The sequence below is a fragment of the Delphinapterus leucas genome, chromosome 10 (assembly GCF_059928025.1).
Source record: "Delphinapterus leucas isolate spDelLeu-1000000601 "Yukka" chromosome 10, BTC_Dleu_Yukka2, whole genome shotgun sequence".
NCBI classification, from domain to species: Eukaryota; Metazoa; Chordata; class Mammalia; order Artiodactyla; family Monodontidae; genus Delphinapterus; species Delphinapterus leucas.
This window is the reverse complement of record NC_143138.1, coordinates 10,863,612-10,876,626: the sequence shown is the minus strand read 5'-3', so window position 1 is coordinate 10,876,626 and position 13,015 is coordinate 10,863,612. Positions and strand designations below refer to the sequence as shown.

Sequence of the window (13,015 nt, the reverse complement as noted above, 5' to 3'; positions counted from 1 at the left end):
GGGCCTGTCACTGTTGTGGCCTCTCCTGCCGCGGAGCACAGGCTCCGGACGCGCAGGCTCAGCGGCCATGGCTCACGGGCCCAGCCGCTCCGCGGCATGTGGGATCCTCCCGGACCGGGGCACGAACCCGCGTCCCCTGCATCGGCAGGCGGACTCTCAACCACTGTGCCACCAGGGAAGCCCCCCAGGATTGTTTTGAGGATTTAACAACATTATATATGTGAAATCTTTATTGTTACGGCTTATTTTTTTGGACTTTATAATAAAAATATAAAGGTTTATGGGGCTTCCCTGGTGGCGCAGTGGTTGACAGTCCACCTGCCGATGCAGGGGACGCGGGTTCGTGCCTCGGTCCGGGAGGATCCCACATGCCGTGGAGCGGCTGGGCCCGTGAGCCATGGCCGCTGGGCCTGCGTGTCCGGAGCCTGTGCTCCACGGCAGGAGAGGCCACAACAGTGAGAGGCCCGCGTACCGCAAAAAAAATAAATAAATTAAAATAAAATAAAATAAAATAAATAAAGGTTTATATAGGTACATTTGCTGCCTGGGATTTGTTCATCACTCATTTATTCATTTGTTTATTACTCACTAAAGGGAAATTTATTATTGCTAACCACCTGCTGTGTTAAGCATTGATGGATAATGTGGTTCCCATCCTGAAGGAGACCAAGGGGGAAAGTAGATTTAAAAAAATGAAGAGTCCACTTACTAAAGATAATGGAAAAACTCTGGATTCTTTCTTCTCATGTTTCAAAGGAAGTACTTTCATCCTTCCCAGACTTGGACTGGAGGAAGAGAACTATACATACAAATGCCTTCTGCATCGCGATGAATCAGAACTTGACATTCCCTGAGCCGTGCCTTAGCCCTGGGCAGGGTGACTGCGCTAGAAAAGCCATGTAGGAAAGTCCTGACTCCTGCATGTCCAGCCTCCTTGTTGCAAATATCAACAATTTAGGCAGCCTGGCCGTCTTGCTAGCTCTCTCTTCCCCTTTCGGCCAGTGAGTAGGTAAAGAAGGCCACTAGCTGTGCCCAGGCAGCTACCTAAGGGGATCTGTCATCTGCTCTGCAGGTCCAGCCACATTCTTCTCTCTCTCAAGTGCCCCTGAGTATTTAAGCCATAAGTCAGCTATTTGTGATGAAAGGGAGGGCAGATTCAGCCCTGAAAGGAAACCATGTTTTCCAATCATGCTGTTATCAGACAGCCCTGCCTTTTCCGTAAGCAGGGGTTTGTCCATCTCTTAATAACGGATTACTTCCCCATTTCTCTGTTGGTCTTGAGTTAGCGCTCCACTGGTTACAAAAGCATGGTCTGTTCAAGAAGTGGTGAGAAATTCCATGACACTGAACATTCAATCAGGTTCACTGGGTGAAAGTACTGGAAAGGTAGGATCCAACTCAATCGTGGACACATTTCTATGCCGAACATTGTAGCGGTGGACATCTGAGTGTTTAAAATAGGAGAGTAGCATGCTTAGATTTAATTTTTCGGTAGATGAAGACAGCATTAGTGGAGTGGAGTGACAGGGAGCAGGAAGCTTCCATTGTCAGCAGATTCTTCTCCCCTCCGCTGGGGTCCTCTTCTCTAGCCCACCACCACCCTCTCTTTATCCTAGCAATCTCAGGGATATCTGAAATACAGTGCAAATATGCCTGCCAGCTCTCTTGCCAGCATCCTGACTGCAAGGTTAGGGATAGAAATGTGCCTAACATGAAACCACATACAACAAAGGCGAGAAAAGAAGTGTACAAGCTGAATTTGCCTCTGCAGCCTAAGATGCGCTTTTCAAATGTCTTTCCCTCTACTCACGGTGGCTGACACAGGGGGCCGTGTTGTTCAGGCATCTCCCACCTGGCCTCTGTCCCACACTTTCTCCAGCTGCACTTTTAAACTCTTCCTGCTCTGCTGAGATTTTAGTTTTTTGTGTTTTCTTTTCCTGGTGGCCTTTTACAATCTTCCATTGACATATAACTCACTGCTTTAAAAAGTAGGTTTTATTATTATTGAGGAACGCTGAGGGCAACAGGTCAGGAGGTAACTGCCATTGAAAAGACGGCTTGTTATTCACAGTTCCCAAGAAACAGGGTGGGGCAGGAGGGGGCACACGGGGGAGCACCAGGGTCTGTCAGGAGGCAGAGAGAGCAAGGGGAAATGTGGGCAAAGCCTTTATGGTGGCTTTTGTGGGAAGGAATGCATGAGGAAGGGTAAACAAGCTTTAGATTGTCTAGTTTGCATGATTTCAGCGGGCTCTGAGGCATAGGGGCTGTCCCTAGTTGCCTAGTACCTGGCTGTCTTAGTTCAGGCTGCTATGAAAGAATTCCACAGACTGGGTGGCTTAAACAACAAACATTTCTTTCTCACAGCTCTGGATGCTGGAGGTCTGAGATGAGGGATGCCAGCACAGCCAGGTGCTGGTGAGAGCAGACTGCAACTTCTCACTGTGTCCTCACCTGACAGGAAGAGAAGAAGCTAGCTCTGTGGCCTCTTTTTATGAGGGCACTCATGCCATTCATGAGAGCTCTACACACATGACCTAACTACCTCGCAAAAGCCCCTCCAAATACCATCACATTGGGATTAGAATTTCAACATATAAATTTTGGGGGGACACAAACATTTCATCCATTGCACTGGCCATGGGGTGATTAAGGCAGGGGATAGCGGCCCAGAGTGTGATAGCGGCCCATAAAGGAGATGGCTGGGGGTGTGGGGTGTGGCTGGTTTGCATATGAAAGGTGAGCTGGCAGGAAAGTCCTTTGCTATCTCTAGGAATTAGCTAGTCCTGGGAGGGGCAGGCTCTCCAGGATCAGCATGGCCCCAAGATGTCAATGCATCAGAATAAAAAGACAAAATTACTGTACTCTACTTATGATTACTCCTCTCAAATTCTTAACAGAATGGAAAGATTTAAAGGGCAATACTTGTGTTTATTTGACATCATTTCCCTTTATGTGCCATTATCTTTTCTTTTCTCCACTGTTTTTTCATTTCTTCAATGTTTCCCTTTACTGGTCACAAAGTTCATTCTCTTATAGAGAATTTCTTTTCAACCAACTCATGATCTCCATCTCTATGCTGTCTCTTGTATTGACTATCTCATGTATATCTGTTTATGATTGTTTTTAGGGACAATTTTTTGTTTAGGACCATTTTTAAAATCTTTATTGAATTTGTTGCAATATTGTTTCTGTTTTATGTTTTGGGTTTTTGGCCGCGAGGCATGTGGGACCTTAACTCCCCGACCGGGGATCGAACCTGCACCCCCTGCACTGGAAGGCAAAGTCTTAACCACTGGGCTATCAGGGAAGTCCCAGGGACCATTTTAAACAGATCTGCCTCTCCCCAGATTGAGGGCTGAAGCCATGACTTGTTGATTTTGGTAACTCAACACTCTTCACAATACCTTACGTGCAGTCAGGGCTTAATCTATGTCTCCAAAAAAAAATGTTAAGTGTTATGTCATATGGTATGAGGCCAAGGTTCTTTTTTAACCAACCATTGAGCTTTAACTTTGAAAATAAAATCTTTTGGAAAAACACCTCACTCAAGATTGTACAGCAGGGTGTAGGAGACACTTGTAGAGCCCATGCCTGTTAGAGATTTTAGATTAGAGTGACATTAAAGAATGATCATCATGATAGTTTACCGGGGTATGTTGATAGTGTTTGCGTTTTAGAATATGCAAATTCTGCCCTCAAGTAGACTCACCTCTACACAAGGCCCCCAAAATAAATACGTGCATAGAGAAATGATATGCAAAGTTAAACAACACTTTGTTTTTAGCTGGGATTTCAGCCTCTAAACTACAATGCACCTCTAAGGGCTGGACCAGATCCTGTCTCAATGAGCTCTACCTAGGATCATAGCAGACAGAGGCCTGCTGTCCTTTGTTCTTTTCCCCAAACATAAGCCTTCAGACTGTATCACTATGAAGAGAAGAAAGGCCAGTTCAAATGTCCAGAGAGAGCCAGAGAGTAAGCAGGAACCCCGGCCAACACTTGAACCATGCTGGCCTAGGTCTTCGGCCCCAGGCTTTCTTAAGCCAGCCAAGAGTCTACTCCGTGGGGGAAGAAAGAGCATCTAAAATAGATAGTAAGAGAGGGATGACATCAGAGGAGCCAAACAGGGGACAGACCCATCTTTTAACACGCGACGCCTCCAGCCACTACACCCACCACCATGTCAGCCAATCAAGTGTCACAAAATGTGACCAAAGACAGCGACACCTCCTTTGGGGGGTGAAGTTCTCTCCACCCCACCCCCAACCCGAGGGAAGCAAGGAAAGAGCCTTGAGCTCTTTTTTCTAGAAGCCAAGGATCCAGTGTTCCTTCCAGCTCACCTCACCAAGCCCCACCACGTGGCCTCGGGGTACGAGTTTTCATTTTACTTCTGCCCTAACTTTACCCTGCACTCCGATTACCTCTCTTTGTCATCAGTTCCTCCTGTTGATCAAAACAGGTGACAGCGTTAAGGTTTCCATCTCCACAAAGAATGGAAAGTGTGTGTAGAAAAGCTGGCTGTAAAATTAACCAGAATGCGTACAACATGGTATTGAAATTCTTAAGCAACTACTCATTCTGTTAGGCAGAAAATGGTTTTAGATCTTGAAAAGTCAAGTCTACTCTAGTCTACGTATTTGGATCCACACTTTATGTAAAAACACATATGTCCTTAATTCCTAAAGGCATTGGGAAGATAGATTTGTTTTAGTGTAGAGCACCTACCGTGTTTTGTTCTACAAAGCTAACTTTCAGTCGTTTACTTTCATTTCAGAGCCTCTTACTCTTCTTCCAGTGCTTATTCCACTAGATTTCCCCAGAAAAACTTTTTTTGACTAATTCCGTCAGTCTCAATTCATAGAGCTATGAGGACCTCCTCCCCTCAACTGTTTTCTTTTTTTTTTTTTTTGTAGTATGCGGGCCTCTCACTGTCGTGGCCCCTCCCGTTGTGGTGGAGCACAGGCTCCGGACGCGCAGGTTCAGCGGCCATGGCTCACGGGCCCAGCCGCTTTGTGGCACGTGGGATCTTCCTGGACCGGGGCACGAACCCGTGTCCCCTGCATCGGCAGGCGGACTCTCAACCACTGCGCCACCAGGGAAGCCCTCCTCAACTGTTTTCTTTTCTCCTTTTCTGAGTCTTGAGTCTTAACACTAACGTATATGAATACTTTTATCCCAGTGTAGAAAGCTGAGAAGCTGATTTGAGCTTTCAGTCTTTGTATTTATGCTCCCACACAATTTGGGTCTTTTCTTTCTTTTTTTTTTTTTTTTTTTTTTTTTTAAGAGTAGATGCTTCTTGAGTCAGGGATAATTTCTGGGGCTTTGGTTGGAATCATCTAGTCAAGAGCAGTTCTCTGCACAGAGCCTTCAATAAATATTAACTGACTCATGGTGACAAAGTAAACGAAGATGCACTTATGGTTGGTAGAAAAAACAACACTTTGTCCTCTTCTCTACTTTTTCTACATATTGAAACCCTCATTCCTTAGGTTATTCTTTTTTCCAAGTTATAATAGTTATTTTCTAGGAATCTACCCTTAGGCAATATATTTCACAGCTTAGGTACTTTCTTCAGATGTTGGAAATTATTGGACATGTAAAAACATATATGACCCTGATCTGGTTAAAAAGCCTAATATAATAAGAAATCCTTCATTCTGCCCAATACAAATGCATATTAATTTTGTATTATGTGCAAATATTTAGTCATGGGTCCATGTACACATACATCCATTAAGCAGTCAAATACTAAATTAAAAATGGCAAGCTGAAAAAAATTCTGAGTGCAAAGGTGTGATTGCTTTGAAAATAGCCAATTTAGAAAAGAGTTCAGCCTTTAATTGGCCAAGTTAAATAAGGCACAATTACCACTAACTTGGTCCCCAAAGATTGGCTCTAATCGTGTCATGTTTAACTTGGCTGGTTAAATTGCAAATAGTGTTCTCCTTTTCTGATTTGGTTCATTTCCCTAATAGAATGCCTTTCTATGGCTGACGTTTTCTTTCCTGACAGCTCTTTCTGTGAATGGAAACTCCATGGATTAGGAGTACCTATTTTTTTTTTCCAGAAAAACAGCAAAATGTATGTATGGTGGTGGTTGTTTTTTAAAGAGTTTCTGATACAACTTTATGAGTGTGTAGTTGTACAAATGTCAAAACTTCATCAAATTCATATGCATATGTCAAAGCTCCTCATAAACCTATCTCAAAATACACTTGCAGATTTTTGTTTTGCTTTATGTTCACAGGTGAGGAAGAAGAATGTTCTTTTTGTACTAAGTTTATCCTCCTCTGTTACTGAGAGATGAGTAGTTTAACTTATACATTTAATGTTCAATTAGCCAGCTCAAGGATTCCACACAGATCCACAAGGGCACAGGGAGGGATGGTTAAATATTTATCTCAATTTTTAAGAGCATCAGAATTCAGAGAAGGCCAATGTCTTTGTTCAGAATGGTCAGTTTCATGCAGAGCAGATTAAAAGGGCATCTCATTTCATATATAATACCATGGAATGCATCAACCTAAAGAAAAAAAGGAAATCTTTTTCTCTGGTAGAGAAACATATATATGCGTGCATTAAGCATTCGTTCATTTACTTAAAAACAATAAACATTTAAGGAGTGATAACAATGTGCTTGGTTCTATATTAAGCACTAGACATGCGGAAATTGGTAAGACACAATCTTTGCCTTTAAGAAGCCTATACGTTTTTACTGGGTTATTTGCAAGTGAGCAAGTCAAGAACAAAATGGTTTCAGATTCCAAATGTTAGCTCTTTACACCTCTTTTTTTTTTTCTTATTAGTTATCTATTTTATACATAGTAGTGTATATATGTCAATCCCAATCTCCCAATTCATCTCACTCCCTGCCCCCGCTTTCCCCCCTTGGTGTCCATACATTTGTTCCCTACATCTGTGTTTCTATTTCTGCCTTGCAAACCGGTTCATCTGTACCATTTTTCCAGATCCCACATACATGCGTTAATATAGGATACTTGTTTTTCTCTTTCTGCCTTACATCACTCTGTATGACAGTCTCTAGGTCCATCCAGTCTCTACAAATGACTCAATTTCGTTCCTTTTTATGGCTAATATTCCATTGTATATATGCACCATGTCTTCTTTATCCATTCATCTGTCATTGGACATTTAGGTTGCTTCCATGTCCTGGCTATTGTAAATAGTGCTGCAGTGAACATTGGGGTGCATGTGTCTTTTTGAATTATGGTTTTCTCTGGGTATGTGCCCAGTAGTGCGATTTCTGGGTCGTATGGTAGTTCTATTTTTAGTTTTTTTTTTTTTTTTTTTTTTTTTTTTTTTTTTTTTTTTTTTTTTTTTTTTTGCGGTATGCGGGCCTCTCACTGCTGTGGCCTCTCCCGCTGCGGAGCACAGGCTCCGGACGCGCAGGCTCAGCGGCCATGGCTCACGGGCCCAGCTGCTCCGCGGCATGTAGGATCTTCCCGGACCGGGGCACGAACCCGCGTCCCCTGCATCAGCAGGCGGACTCCCAACCACTGCGCCACCAGGGAAGCTCTTATTTTTAGTTTTTTAAGGAACCTCCATACTGTTCTCCATGGTGGTTGTATCAATTTACATTCCCACCAACAGTGCAAGAGGGTTCCCTTTTCTCCACACCCTCTCCAGCATTTATTGTTTGTAGATTTTTTGATGATGGCCATTCTGACCAGTATGAGGTGGTACCTCATTGTAGTTTTGACTTGCATTTCTCTAATAATTCGTGATGTTGAACAGCTCTTCATGCGCCGCTTGGCCGTCTGTCTTTATGCCTCTTTTTTTTTTTTTTTTTTTGCGGTACGCGGGCCTCTCACTGTTGTGGCCTCTCCCATTGCGGACCACAAGCTCCGGACGCGCAGGCTCAGCGGCCATGGCTCACGGGCCCAGCCGCTCCGCGGCATGTGGGATCCTCCCGGACCGGGGCACGAACCCGTGTCCCCTGCATCGGCAGGCGGACTCTCAACCACTGCGCCACCAGGGAAGCCCTTCATGCCTCTTTTTAACGCAGAACATTGCTTAGTTTGTCTTCAGCATCCCTCCCTTCGTGTCCCACCCAGTCCTGTTTGGCACCCCTCCTCAGTAACATCCCTCTCTCCCCTCAGCTTCCACGGCTCTCACGGGCTCTCCAACATCAAACCGAACTCTTAGGAAAGAGCTAATTAGTCTATCTTGTTACGGCAAATCATCTAATAAGAACTCTGTACTATCTGTCGCATGGTTGTTTGCCTTGAGGCAGAGCCAACAAAACCATATGTTTATGAAAAAAAGATAATTTTCAGATACCTTCAGGTATATTATTTACCTAAGAATAAGCTACACACACCAAGGCATTTTTATCTGAATTTGCAGCTTCAGTCCTAACACTTTCCACATTTTCTATTCCACCAAGTGAGGATGTGCTTTCAGGATAAAAAGTGTGTTGGGGGTGTGGAAGGATGGATGGGGGACGCCCACAATATCCCACCCAGCCTTACAGATGGGCATAGGGATGGTCCGGTCTGCACATTTATTATCAAAAGTAATATCCTGATGTGGCTTTATCTGATGTGTTCTTTCGGAAGGATCCAGGCTTGTGGCCTCAACTAATAAATTCTCTGCATTAACATAGCGCTCTGTTGTAAAGTTTGGATTTTCAGTAACACATAAAAGATAAAATGAATCTGTATATAAAATGTCTGTTAGCCTTGTTGATCATTCAACGCACAAGCAAGTAAGTGAACAAATAAAAACCCACCACTGCGTAATGTAATGGAGCCTGTGGACTAAAGAGCCCAAAGTTACCAAAGTCTCAGTAATATAGACCCTATACCATAAAGAATAATTTACAATTAAAATATAATGTTTTCTTCTTGGATTCAGGAGAAAGTATCTACAGGACATGCTGATGTGTGTGACAGGAATGTCTGACACCACAGACATTTTTTGTTGTTTTTTAAACAAAATCTTACCAATAGGTAAGTAGGTAAAGAGGGAAGTAATCTTGTCAAAGTTAGAGGATGCCCCGTCCCTATCCGTACAACCACACATGCACACATGAGCAACACACGTGCGCACTCACATGAGCACACATCTGCACTGTGACCCTTGAGGAGGCTTCACAGAGCGTAGTCAGAACATCTCTGCTTATATTTACCCTAACAGAGCCTGAAGCCATAATAGTTGGGCTTGGCTTGGTGCCTAAACTGTAAATTTGTAATTAGTTCCAGAAAAACAAATGCTACTCAAATCAAGAATGAGCTTGGGAGAGAGGGAGGAATCTGATGTGGAATGTCTGCCTGTTCCTATGAAATCATCTGTGAAATACGGGGAATCTTGAGTCCTGGGTTTTAGCCTGGGCTACGAACGAACCTGATTACCTTGAATAAGTTACTGAGGCTCTCTGCCCTCCAGTTTTCTCCTATCTGTAATGAAGAATCGCAGTAAAACATTTCTGTCTACCATCCTTCATGCAGATGCTGCATGCTGCATATGGAGAAAAATACATTCCAGAAACAAATGCTAGGATGCCTAAACATTCTTTCCCATGAACATTCAGTTCTTTGGGCAATAAATAAAAGAAAACAAGATTATTCTGCTAAATACAGCCTGTCATTTCAGATGACTCTGACCCATCTTTCATCAAGCATACCCTTCCGATGGTGGAACAAATTCTTGGATTTAGAAGGAACAGACAACATGATGCTTCAACATCATCAAATGTCTTAACTCAACATCCATGTAGTAAAGGGATCTAGGAGTGGAACTAACCACAGTCTGATGCTACAAGGGCTGGCCAATCACTGCATGCATGGGACTTGATCCAATCCTTTTTCTGGATTTCCAAGTGACTCAACCGTACACCATGAGCTAAGGCATCATTGGACAAGAGGAATGTGCCACTGGGTGGACCGAAGCCAGGTGGTGATAATTTAGGGCTCCATGTACATGCTCAAACATTCATGACACGATGACGCAAAACAACTGTGAAGCACAGACTCCTTGGAAAGGCCACAAAACATACTCACTTACCTTCTGCCTGAAGTGATCTTGTCCGACTCCTGTTGGAACTCTTCCCCTTCCACGCTCCTTTGGCTGCTACCTTTTCACTCAGACCTTTATTCTCCCCTAGTAGAAACAAAATGTTCAAACTTGTAATTTTGTCCTCACAGAAAATATTGACTCTATATTCTGAATGAAAACAAAATCCATATTAAAAACACATAGTCAACAGGCACGTTGAAACATGCTTCGAGATGATTCCAAGTATGTTCATATACAGTCGGACTCATTCTCAACTAGACCACCCCTTTTGGGAAAGATCTTTTGGGATATCCTATTACAACAGTTCTGTTACTATTAGCTTCTGGAATTATTTGGAAATCATTCCGCCTTATTTAGCTTGGCTAATTGAAATTTTATGTATAGGATTAAGACAATTTCACCTTGGTTTTTATAGGTTGTATAGGTTCAAGTGAATAATCAGGGCAGTTCATGAAATTCAAGATCATGTTCTGTCTGAAGAAAGAAGGAAAACATAGGGCTTTCTTTTCTTAAAACAACAGAGAGACCAATCATTCATTTATTCAACATTTATCTAGTGACTATGTGTCAGGCATCGTTCTAGGCACTGAGTAGCCAGAAAGGAGTAAAACAATCTACTTTTGTGAATCTTCTCTGTAAGGATACTCTGGGGACTGGCAACGTGTGGTAGAGAAGGATAGATTTGCAAAGTTATATTTAGCCGTGCCGTCTGCAGGTTTTAGTGCCACTGCAATTGTATGTAATGGAAACGAGAACCCTTGATATTTTATCAGAAATTACTGATACAACAAAAATAGGCCAGAAATAGAATAAGTGGAGAAAATTGTCTAGATTTAATAAATTCCTATAATATTAGTTATTTTTACACTGCAAATTTTCTCCTGAACTTACTTTTGTGTGACAAAGAAATGTTATCTAATAAAATAGTCAAATTGAAGCTATATGCCCTAAGAAACAGAATGACAGAATAGAAAAGGCAATAGATTTTTCTTTTAGTTCTGGACATGAAGAATTATCCCTGAACCTCAGTAAGCCTCAGTTTTTCCCTCAGTAAAATTGAAGAAAGAGATTGGTATTCCACCTTGGAATTAAGTAGCATTTATAATTATTGTATTCTTCTTCAGGACAGGCTAAATTTGTGAGAGCAGAGACCATGTCTGTCTGTTCCCCCATGTTATCCCAAGTTACAAAGCCTATGAGGCATTCAGAAATATTTGTTGAAAGACAGTACACATTTGTTAAAGACTGTTGTGAGGGTGACATGAGAAAACATATGACAGATTATTTGAACACTGTGAAATATTTTTAAGTTAAACTCACTTTGTTTCCTGCTTTCTTGATATTTTTGCAGTTTGGATAAATGCTTGACCTCTCTCTGGGGATAACCAAGTTGCTTACCAGGAAAACCTTGGTCCCAAACTTTGAGAACAAAATCTAGCTTACTAGCTAGCTACACTAGCAGTTTTTCCATTTTGCCCTGAGATGATCTATCATTCCCCAGGGCTTTCAAAACAAGGTTTCAAAGTGAAACTTCATCACAGTCTCTGAAAGCATCTTCTTCTATTGGCACCAAGATAGGATTTTATGATGTCCAGCGGTTCAGATGCATACCCCAGCAGCGTTCTGAGCCAGGCTTTGAAACAAGCCATCTTTCTGTAATAAATGGTCAGGATAGAGATCCACACGAACGCAAATCAAGAAAAGATTTGGGCAACGTCCTGAGAACGCATCACAGTAAGTCATGTAGCATTAATCATCCATCAGCCCCACCCTGTTGCTCCTTAGGAGGAACCCAATTCTTTCCCAGCATTTCTTCACACAAGTCCACTGCAGTTGGCTACCTCCAGTGGGGTGTCTGTCCCCATCCCCCACCATCCTCCTGGGCAGAGGACCCTGCTAGCCCTCACTCACAGCTCTAAGTGAGCTCAGCATTTCAAGGAAAAGCATTTTCTTGAAAGGTCCCTTCAAAACAATGGCCCTCATAAATTCCCTGTGACATCTCTGGCCCCTTGGTATCTTCCTTCTACTTTCCAAAGTAGATGGCATGTCACGTGCATGGTGTGTGAGCCCCTCGTCTCTGCTATAGACCAAGCAGCCCCCAGCCATAGGCTTCACCTCATGACTTAGCAGGTTCCCAGACTCGACCATCCCTCCAACTCCCTTCGGTGCCACCCAATGCCATCTCAAGCCAAATCTCGTCCAGACGGTGACCCGCTGAAGCTCTCATCATGGGTATCTGAGGGCTGGCTCCTGGCAGTTCTGCATCACTGCCCAAATCAATCCATGTAGAACAGTGGCATGATGACCACACCGTCTGGCATCACGTCTGAAGTGTTCCATTTATTTCCCTTCAGGGACATCAATGTATATTTTTTCCTACCTTCAATGAATGCCCTATTGAAAACCCTAAGGAGAGACAGCTAACTGTGAAGGACATTTACCATCAGCACATAAGTTCCAAGGTTTTACGATGTGTCTGACAGAATCAGACACAGATACTTTACCCTGGGCACTTATAATTTCCCGGAAAACCCGCATTGTTCTGCCCACACCTGGTGCCCTACTAAGTGCTGCTGACCAGTGACTGGACCCAGATGTACACTGAACCGTTGCTGTTTAGTTTCCTTCTCTCTTTCTGGAGGTGAAGGATTTGCTGGGACCAAATCCCCAGGGGAGCAAATTTGGGTGCTGAGTAATAAGGCTGAGATGGGCTCCCAGGGAAGTCTTGTGTAGGGAGCCATTCTCAGTGTGTGTGTGTGTGTGTGTGTGTGTGTGTAGGGGACCGGGGATATTGTGAAGTCTAGTAGGGCAAGATTAATTCTTTTGAAGTACCAAGAAACCCAGGAGAACATACATCTGATAGTAATGATGAGGAAGAAAAGCTCTTTAAAACATTTCTAAAGGTTGTTCCTGGAAAGGAAGGAAAAGCTAAGATGTTCCCCCACTTCCCTCTCACCTCCTTTCCTCAGTGTTATAT

General features: G+C 43.2%; 1 long non-coding RNA gene across 4 annotated transcripts in view; it reads right to left on the bottom strand.

Annotated features, from left to right (window-relative positions):
- Window positions 1-13,015, bottom strand: part of LOC111181380 (uncharacterized) — a 220,894-nt gene that overhangs the window by 109,453 nt on the left and 98,426 nt on the right. For all 4 annotated transcript variants that reach the window (XR_016394544.1, XR_004022467.2, XR_002646472.2 and 1 more), the window contains exon 3: window positions 10,027-10,122. This is a non-coding gene — a long non-coding RNA (uncharacterized LOC111181380). The remainder of the gene's footprint in view (window positions 1-10,026; window positions 10,123-13,015) is intronic.